We start from the raw sequence: 10,491 nt of genomic DNA on the forward strand, positions 1-10,491 counted from the left end.
AAGCACAATCCACCAGCTAACACTGTCAGTTTAGATGCAACTTTAAATCTAGTTACTGAAGTTTCAATGTTGAATAGTGATCCGTTAGAAATCAATGCGGTATCAAAAGGATCTTTAGACGTTTCATCATACGTGATTTTCCAATTCACTGTTGGAATTGGATTCCCTTCTATCTCACATTTCAATGTAAAGTTGTTGCTGAAGATGTTGGTTGAAGGTGAAGATATAATGAGACGAGGAGAGACTGAAACCATAAAAAGATAATGGTTTACGATAATAAACAGTTTTAGAAGGTAAAAGTTTTTGCATAGAAAAGATTAGTTAAATTTATATTTACAATATATAAGTAATCCTATAGCTTAAATATGCTGTTGCAAATGACGGGACACCAAATACCTACAAACCAAGTTTTACGTATTGAATCATCAAGCAAACTTAGAGTAATAAAATCAAAGTCATCATTAAGCAGAATTTTGTGCAATCACAAATGGCATTTTCAAAGTTTCTCAAAACCAAACTTTTTGACCTTTTCTTTACTCCAGACGTCATGAAAGTTACTGCAATAAGTTACAATGAATAATTCTTATAAATATGTCATTCATGCGTAAAAAGATGTGCAGAAGTCCACTTTATTGCAAAATCATAGAAAATACAAGTTTCACTCCAGTAACAATGTCTATTGTCGCATCGTCAAATAACATCAATAAAAATGGAAACAACGACCTTCATAAGGTTCTATACAATGACAGCTATATGAACTACCAACATTAACACATAAAGCTCCGTTCTGGCATGGAGAGTTGTCACACGGTTTGCCTGAAACTGAAGTAATCATGCTTGAGATGTGGATCGAATGGTAGTAGCTTTGTGCAATACTTAACAAGAGGTATTTGTATAGGGCAACACTAAAAGGCGGAAACGTGGAAATAAGCCGGGCGTGAAATGGCGTATTGTCCGCAAAAGTAGCGCTTTAACACCGATGTAGAAAACGAGGAAATACGATCTTGGATTTCTAAACAGGAAAAAGGCGGAAATGCGACATTTAACAACAACTCAATACCGGACATTTTCTTATGTTGAAATATCATTGAAAGATATTGTTTAGAAGCAATTGTGAGGTCATTAAATACTTTGACTGTTTTAATTCCACAGTTATTGGAGTAAATTTCGAAATTGAATGGAATTTATTGAAACATGATAAAGGCAGAAATGCGATTTTTAGCCACAACTCAATATCGAACATTTTCTTATATTGAAATATCATTGAGTTATCGCTATGTTAAACAATTTGGACGCCAAGATCGTATTTCCGCGTTTTCTACATGGGCACATGGGCATTAAATCGCTACTTATGCGGACAATACGCCATTTTACCCCCAGCTTATTTCCGCGTTTCCGCATTTCCGCCTTTTAGTGTTGCCCATTTGTATAGCTGAAAATGTTTGCTATGAACGCTGAACATTTATTTCTTGTTGTGCTACATGTTTTTTTTTTTGTTTTTTTAATCATTTCTGTACTTCGTCTGAGAGCAAGTAAGTTAATCCCAAAGTAGGAGGCAGACCTCCAGATGGGAACTTATGATTGTTTTGATAAAGTTTTATGAACATCAAATCATCTAAAAGGACAATTTAAATTTGAGAGCATTTGCTACCAAAAATATAACAAAATCACGTGATGACAATTTGTCAACATCTGTGTCAATTGGTTTAGCTAAAATACTTGTGCTAATAAGGGTTAGATAGGTATAGGTATAAAGAATAGAAGTTAATACGGGTTAGAATAAGGTATAGAGAATCCTATCAATGGTTGCTACACTTTGAAAAAAGCACTCGAAATCAGCTGAAAGCAGTTCTTCACCAATAAAAACCTTTACGGTGACTTGCCACATTTTACTGACACGATTAGAAGATATAGATTACAGCTGGCAGGTTACTGCTTTTGAAGTCAACAAGAATTTAATAATATTCTTCTTTGAGAACCAAACTATGGACTATACTTTAAAATTTTTTGGGAACCAAAGCGTGTCTCACCAATTAGAACAAGACATTGCAATGCAAAAACACTAGCACCGTCAAATCTGACGAGGGGTAAATAGTGTTTGGAAAACCTATGTTCATGAGGTCCTGGTACGCCTAAATAAGTAATGATGCAGCCAACTGCTACTGTTAGCACGCTCTTGTCGAATGTTTGAGAGTGCAACATCAGCTTGCGTGTGTAGTTTTGGATGTTTGTTGATCTATCCGCAGCTTTCCATAAAGCAGCAGTTCTTGTGCGTTTAGAAAAATGTATATACTGTATATACTGTGGACTGAACCTCCTCTCCACCCCAAATTTATACCTAACAGTTTAAAATATTTGTGCTGTCACAATGACAAGTGACACACACAAACTTGTGTAACACTGTTGAAGCATAAACATCCTATATTTGAAGCTTTTTTTTTAAGAAATTCAAAACAAGTTTTCGTACCTACTGTAGGCTACATGATTATGTTACGATTATGTAAAACAACAATAGCATTGTGAAAGCAATATAACCTGGTAGGATTGCGTTACAACGCTTCTTACATCAGTGAGTTGTTGTCAAGTTGATAAATAAACAGAACAAGCAATTAATGAATGACAATAATGTGTCCCTGCACCAGAACATTAAGTAGCTTTTGTGGATAAACGCTAGAAGAAAATTTAAAACTTAAAATAATGTGAAGCATTAACAAAACTTGTATTTGACGATTAAAATTAAACAACAGTTAAAACTTTTTTTGTAAAAGCAAGGAAATAAACTAAATCTCATTCCATTTTTACAATGTTTGAAGTGTGTTATAGCCAGAGATGGGCAAGATCACCAGTATTGGTGATCTTGAAGATCAAGATCAAGATCACCAAGAATAGGTGATCTTGAAGATCAAGATCAAGATCACCAAACTAAGTGATCTTGAAGATCAAGATCAAGATCGTGATCTTGAAGATCAAGATCACTTTCAAGATCACTTTTTGTGTACTTGAAAAAAAATGAAGTTTTTGGTCAATGATGTTGCAAAAAATAGTTACTATACTGTATATAAGCAACCCGGGTAAAGGTATATAGTTGGTATTGCTAACTTTTACTTTTAACTACTCGATCGCTGGCCTAAGAATTGTAATGAGTTAGTGACTGTTGCTATTAGGCCTATCAATTGTTGACGTAGTTTGCGTAGAATCGCAACGTCACCACAAGGCCGAGGTTAATTACAATAGTAGCCTACTGAAAAAGCAATTAGTTTTATGCTTTTTATTTATAATAAATAAATAATAATAAAGTTTAACTGCATCATTTTTTACCAAATTTTTGTCTGGTTTATGTTGGAGTTTTTATTCGTGTTACTAAGTTGTTTTAACTTTCACTGTGTTATGTCAATGTTTATTGCACCATTTACCCATCTGGCAACCTTGATACTGTTGTCTGCTATCAAAAAAGTTCCAGAGGTTTGCGGTCAAACAAACCGCTCCATACTCAGACCGTAAACAAGTCTTGGTCTGGTTGATTTGCTGCAATAAACCACTTTACATGACCAAAGTCGGCTAGAGTCCAGATTTTTTAACACCGCCGTTCTACACTTTTGAAACATCTAAAATTGGGTCAAAGAAAGCAAACATTTCTTTAAAATTCACACATGGAAATTGTGAACAAAGTTAAATCATTTTTTATTATACGTCAACATAAAGTACACGGAAGTTGACTTATTTATTATGACCAACACCGAAAACTTTTTCAATTTTGAAATGGCAACACTGACCAGATTAGATGGAGATTTTTAACCGTCTTTTGTTCGACACATACCAGATTAGCAGTGGCTTAATGTTAGTAGTCGCCACTAACTACTTTGTACAGTACAAGTTTTAAAAAAATGCCTCTATCTAGGAAGTAAACTTTAATTTTAAAGTGATCTTGATCTTATTGTTCTTCAAGATCAAGATCACACAAAAAAAGTGATCTTAGATCAAGATCAAGATCACCAAAAAAAAAGTGATCTTAAAGATCAAGATCAAGATCACGATCTTGATCTTCAAGATCACTTGTGATCTTCAAGATCAAGATCACGCCCATCTCTGGTTATAGCTAAAGCAGGGTTTTCCAGAGTGTATACGGCCGTACACCGGTGTACCACAAGACGGCGCAAGTGTGTAGCAAAACTCTAGTGAATTGGACTTTGCAGCAGTAATGCAAAGCTGCAAAGTTTCAAACTAATTTAGAAAGCAATTTGTTTTATTTCATGTCAAAGTAGTTGCCTTTTTATTATCAGTATTGACAATTTAATCGATACTTTGAATACTGCCAACACACACTCCGCGTACCCATGTTGTTGTATATTCATTGACACTTGGTGGATGGCATCAATGAAATTACAATCTACAAAATGTGAACCAGAAACAAAACTTGTTGACTGGGAAAGTAGAATCCTGGCCAGTAGTTTTTGTACCGAAACATAACAATTAACATTAGTAGAAAAAAGTTTGCATTTTAAAAAGTGAATTTTTTAAAAAATATTGTTTGCCTGTATTACTTCGATAATTAATTTTACAATACGACGATACCGAAAACAGACGTCATTCATCTGAGCTTCTTGATATTGTTACCACGTGTTGTTTTTTTCCCACCGGTACGTAGAAAGTCGGCACTTAGGCCACACGTCCCAACGCCTGGAGAAACGAATCAAACATCATGTTCATAAAATAATTAGAGAACGAAACAATACAACAAGAAATCAGCTAAATCGAGCCTGCAAAACTGTATATGACAAAAACATATCTAGTGACTCTGCAATGGGGAAACATCTCCTGAATAACAAAGAATGTGCTTTGAAATTCAGACTAGAAATGTTTTCAATTCTTGCTAAAGGGCGTTCCTCGTTCCACCCTGCAGCACTGGAAGTCTCGATCCAATCTTATGCCGCCAAAAATAAATCGTTTATGCCATAAAAGTTCTTCATTAATTTTGATTTATTAGCTAAGCAAAATTTAAGTGAATCAGTTAATTTGTTTGTGCAAAGTCGATAATGTAAAGAGCTCAGGTTATGCATGGTTGAGCAAATTTGTGCTATTTCTAACTTATCCCGTCTTAATGTTGAATACATGTGATTGTTTCAAACCAAAGTGTTAGTTTTCGAAAGAAGCTGGTGATTTTAAAAACTTTTAGTTTTCTTGCGTATGAGGCATAATCCGAAGAGCAAAGTTATCCGGAGATCAAAGTTTGTTGTTTTTGCATTGATTTAACGCCTAGAGACTTTTTCTTATTATAAAAAAGACAAATTTTACTATGCACTGCACTATGCTTTGCGGCTAAGGAACGGATGGCAATCGAGTTGTGACAAGTCTTAGCAAAAGATCATATCTTTTGCTTGGTAATTTGATGGGAGTAGGGTTTGTATTGGAATAAAGAAATTAGTACTAAGCGTTTTGATCAAAAAGCATCGTCATCTGCCAAGAGAGTTTGGTTTTGTTTTGCAAGCCGCCTCTAAAGGTTTGCTGTGAAAAATTGAAGCTTGCAGCCATATGATGTTTTTGGATGAAAGTTTTATGTACCGGTATGTGCATTTGTAATCTGCAGGTCGTTGCAGCAGCTGGAATGTTTTAACCAGACGCTTTAACACGGGACAGTTTTCTCTTGGAACCAGCTGACAATAGCCATGTTGATCCTTCTAGCACTCAGCCAGAGAGTTGATTCTTGCTTTGAAGTTTGTTTGGGAATTACAGAAGAAAATTGAATAATGGCAAGGTTGGGAATCGACCCACGTCATTAAAATGATTATAAACTAGCCCTAACCTTCTATGCCAAGCTTTCGACGTCGAAACGTTCAATTAAGTTACTTTCTAAGGTTCATGAGTCGCATGCATGCAATCAGCCGATTTAAATCTTGCCTTGTGATTGGTTATTTAACAAAATCCAAATAACAGGTTTATCTGAAATAGATTTCTGCCCTCAGTTTTGAAGGCTTTAAAGTTATTGGTATCTTGGTTTCTGAAGGGTCTTAAAAAACTTTATCGGCAAGCTATTATTCCTTATATCTATTGCCGAAACCACGCGCTCCCAATGCCACCAGTAGTTGGGTTAATAACAGGGGACAAAGCGAGCATAGCGGGCGATAAAAGTTTGCAAATATGTAAGAAATTTATGTGTTTATTTTTTATTTTTTTGAGAGCATGTGACTAAGTGCCCCCACTTTAGATTCGCTAGTGCTTTGATAGATATACAGCAGGTTATAAGTAAGATTTTTACGTATTAAATGCATGATTCCGATTGTTTTCACTGTAATCAATTTATGTTATGGCCAAGGACATACTTTCAAACAGTTCACAACATATACTTTCTAACACTCTTCACCACCAGTTTGACTGAGCGTTCTCGCGACCCGTTACTGGGTCGGGATCCGGTGGTTCGGGATGTCTGACTTACATATTTCACAATCTTTTCCAGTGTAACCATCCGGACAAGTACATCTGTAGTTACCGACACAATCTTCAAGCGCTAAACAAGTTCCACCATTTTGACATGGATTGAGTGTACACGATTGTTCATCACCTGACAATGTAAAGTTTTATGAGTTTGAGAATTGAAGAGTTTATTTCATGTTCTTGTGACATTTCAATAAATTTGACATTCGTATCATTGTAGCTAGTATTTTCTTAATGTTTGTTTTCAAAGGATTCATGTTTCGTGTGCCTTTAATATTCTTTCTTTGTTTTACAAAATTATGATAGGTTATCCTATACAATAGTCCCGTTTATTAAGTCCACTGTGAACAGGTCCACCTGCTTATTAAGCCCAAGTTATTTCGGCCTTAAATTACTTCCGTTCATTCCTGTAGCCTAATAGAAATCCTCTCCTCAATATACCCACTGATTAGAAATTGGAATGTACAAACGAAGTTCATACACACGCAAAAAAAGAAAAGGTTTAACGCGATGGCAGTGTTTCACCAAAGAAAAAATAAGAATTGCATATTTCAGGGCAGAGGTGTAGGCTATGAATCCAACGTTTTTAGGATCCTGATCCGATCCTGTTTGTGCTTTTTGAGATCCGGATCCGATCGGGATCCGGCAGTTTGTAAATATCTCAGATCTGGATCTTAAGCAGATCTGAAGCATTTTATGTCTGAATTTTGTTTTATAATACTGTTTCACCACATGACAGATTCACAGTTTTTGCAAAAGTTGTTTACAATATGAATTTATGAAACTCAGTACCTTACAACTTAGTAGTATGGTGCCCTTTCCCTGAGCCGTAAGGCCCTAAGCCCTGGCCATCTGCTACACGCAACCACGCTGAGATGTCCACCAAAGCAGCGGCTAAAATCGAGAAAGCCATTTGTACGCGCTGTACAAGACCTTCTGACAGCCTCTGGTGGAAGCCCTATAGCAAACAGTGGTGCCACGCGGCATGGAGTGAACAATGGTCAAGCAGCACATCCTACTTCGCCAAGTATTCAGATCCCCGCCAGAGAACTAGCTGGGCCATGGCCTCTCTAGACTTGCCTCATCAAGGCGTAACCGTTTGCTCACTGGTGTTGGACGCTATGGTGCAGACATGCTGCGCTGGGGCTTGGCAGAGAGTGCTGCTTGTGAGTGTGATGAAATGCAGACGGCGGCTCACATTATCAAAGATTGCCGGCTATACAGACCACCTCATGGTATGGAAGGCCTAGTTTCTATAGATGACGACACCAGACAGTGGCTAACCAACAGATGCCCTGACATATAGCGACAACACGAGAGAAGAAGAAATATGGTGCTTAGCCCACTACTGATTATCATGCATTACTGGCTGATCACCTCTTATAGCACGTAGCCTATGGTCTCTAGCCCATTGGCAAGAATTTGTTTCACATTCGCGGCTAATTTAGGGTCTTTCTTAACAGTGTATTTTGAACAAACTATTGAATAGACCACGTTCTTCGTGTTCTACACCATCATAAGATCCTCGAAAAGGTAGTTCGTTTACTGCTAAAAATTGGACAACTTCCGCAATGCATTTCACATAGGCCTAATATCTTCTCTTTTCCATTACATCATCACTTACCAAAAGTCCAATGGTCGTTTATGTCTCAACTCGTAAACTTTGCTGTTTCCAATCAGCCATAGCTTTTTGGTGATAAGCTGATAAATTGTGTTTAGTTAAACCCTTCTCTTTGTCCCCTAGCGCACTTTTCCATTTATAGAATCCATGCATCGTGAATCGTTTTGTGTTTTCGGTCAAACAACAGTTCCAAAATTTCGACAAGCAAAACAAAATGCAGCATCTCGTTCTCTCGAATATTCAAGCCATCCAAACTTTTCATACCATTTTGCATTAAACTTTCTTTTGTCGCTATCCACTGGAAATTTTATTTTAGGTTGCGTAGGATTGTTTGTGCTAATGTCTGGTGGGGGTTTATCGAAGACATCTTGTCTCGGTGTCGGACCTGAGGATTCTGACTGTAAGTCTACATTAGAACTTGTAGATGCATTGTTATCTGCTGACGCTTCAACAGCAAATGGTCTGTCTTGGCGACTGCTTGTTGTTTCTTTTCGGATGACAAATCGATCCATTACCGTAGGCTACACTACACCACTAAACTAAAGCTCTTACAGATTGCTCACTTAGCTTCATAGGTCACTATTAAATAAATTACTGAGACTTAGTTAGATAATGCCGACAGTACAAAAACATAAATCTACTCCCAATCTCTACAAACGTTGTCTATCAAACTTGGTGAGACGCTAGATCAGGGCTTCCCGATTCGTTTATCACCCCACACCCCATAGGATTGATGAAGCCAATCTCGCACCCCCTGTTTTGAAGCTGAGTAGTTCTGAGAAAAAATTCAAAATACGTACGAAAACAACGCAGAAAAGCAGCTCACCGGCCTTTATATGGCTAACAAATCGGAAAAATAGCAGCCTTCAACAACGCAATCACACAAAATGCAAAAGCGAATAAATAGGAAGAAATAACACAAACTGAGAACACAATGGCGTTAATCAGGATCTTTGACTTTTCTCCTGCCTCTTCTTTACAATTATCTGTTCGAAACGTGGAACCTTGTGGGACAATGCAATCCGCAGATCTTTTTCTGGGTTCAGGGCGTTGCGGTATTTATTCTTCATGTAAAGTAGAGATGAAAATCCCGATTCACACAGCCAAGTGGTAGCAAATGGAACCAAAACTTGCAATGTTTTCTTAGCCAGAGTTGGATGCCCAGTTTGAACGCTGCACCAGAAAGTTTCGAGCCACTGCAAGCCAATTGTAAAGACAACAGAAACAATGCCCACTATCAACAACAAACAACCTGGACCGACGGATTCCTTACTTCGTTAGCACCTCCAAAAGCGTCAGTCAACTAGTCAGCAGTACTGACCGGGAATTAATTGAATATTTTATATATTAGATCTATTCTAGGTTGATCGCTACCACTTAGGTAGCCTATTTGTGCAGCCAACTGTTTGGTTGCCAAGTCTTGAAAGTTTATGAGTGTCCACTTTCAGCAATGCTGCAAACCACTATTAACCAATCGCTGCAACTTCAACCAACTTGCTTAATGTGAACGTCTCACGTTCACTGGGTTAATGGTATGACGAAAGCCCAGACGGCATTGTTACATCACAGATCAGAAAACTAGAAACAAAATTTATTTACACTGATTGGATTGAAGAAAAAAAATAAACACTGCTTAAAAGATTACAGATTTACTGGTTTATATTTTGTACGCGTTGTCTTCAAAAACCACTTGCTTTACCACTGCACATTTTGCGATTTATCACTGCACAAATTTGGTTTATCACTGCACAAATTGGTTATCACTGACCCTTAGAATTAGGTATGGTACGGGGAATAGCGACAGCTGATGACAAATAGCGGCTATTTAATAGCCTAATTGAATTGAATTTAAAATTTGTACCAGTTTGTAGGCCTGCTGGAAAAGCATTCCCTCTTTGTTAGGTTATCATTCTTTTTCCAAAATATTTTCGTTTTGCACCGTTTCTGACAATTTTTCTACCAACCTAACACGTGTTGGCCTTAGTTCAATTGAACATGTTGAGGTTGCCAAAGGAGGGGGTAGGGGGGGCGGCGAAATTGTTTAATCATCTTAGCTGCTAACTAAACAAAACAATTGTAGTTAATTGGGCCCAGGTTGGAGCTCTGCAGCGGGAAAGATGGGCAAAATCATAATGATTGTAGCTGTTGCTCGAGAATGTTAAGATTTTGCCAGGGGGGGCAAAAATTTTATTCAGGGGTGCGAGGCCCCCCTGGCCCCGTCTGGCTACGGGCCTGCGTGTGCAGCAATAGTATTTTAAATTATTTGTCCCGCCCGCGAGATAAATGCGGCCCGCAACACATTTTTGTGTGGCCCGTGCCTTTTGTTGTACAATGTGTTATTTTTAGCCTGCTAACACACTGAAATCAAATTCAACTTGTATTTTTTTTTTAAATAATGAAGATTCCATTTTCTCACAAAGCCAGCCCAGAAAAGTTTAGAA

Source organism: Aplidium turbinatum, chromosome 5 (assembly GCF_918807975.1).
Source record: "Aplidium turbinatum chromosome 5, kaAplTurb1.1, whole genome shotgun sequence".
Lineage (NCBI taxonomy): Eukaryota > Metazoa > Chordata > Ascidiacea > Aplousobranchia > Polyclinidae > Aplidium > Aplidium turbinatum.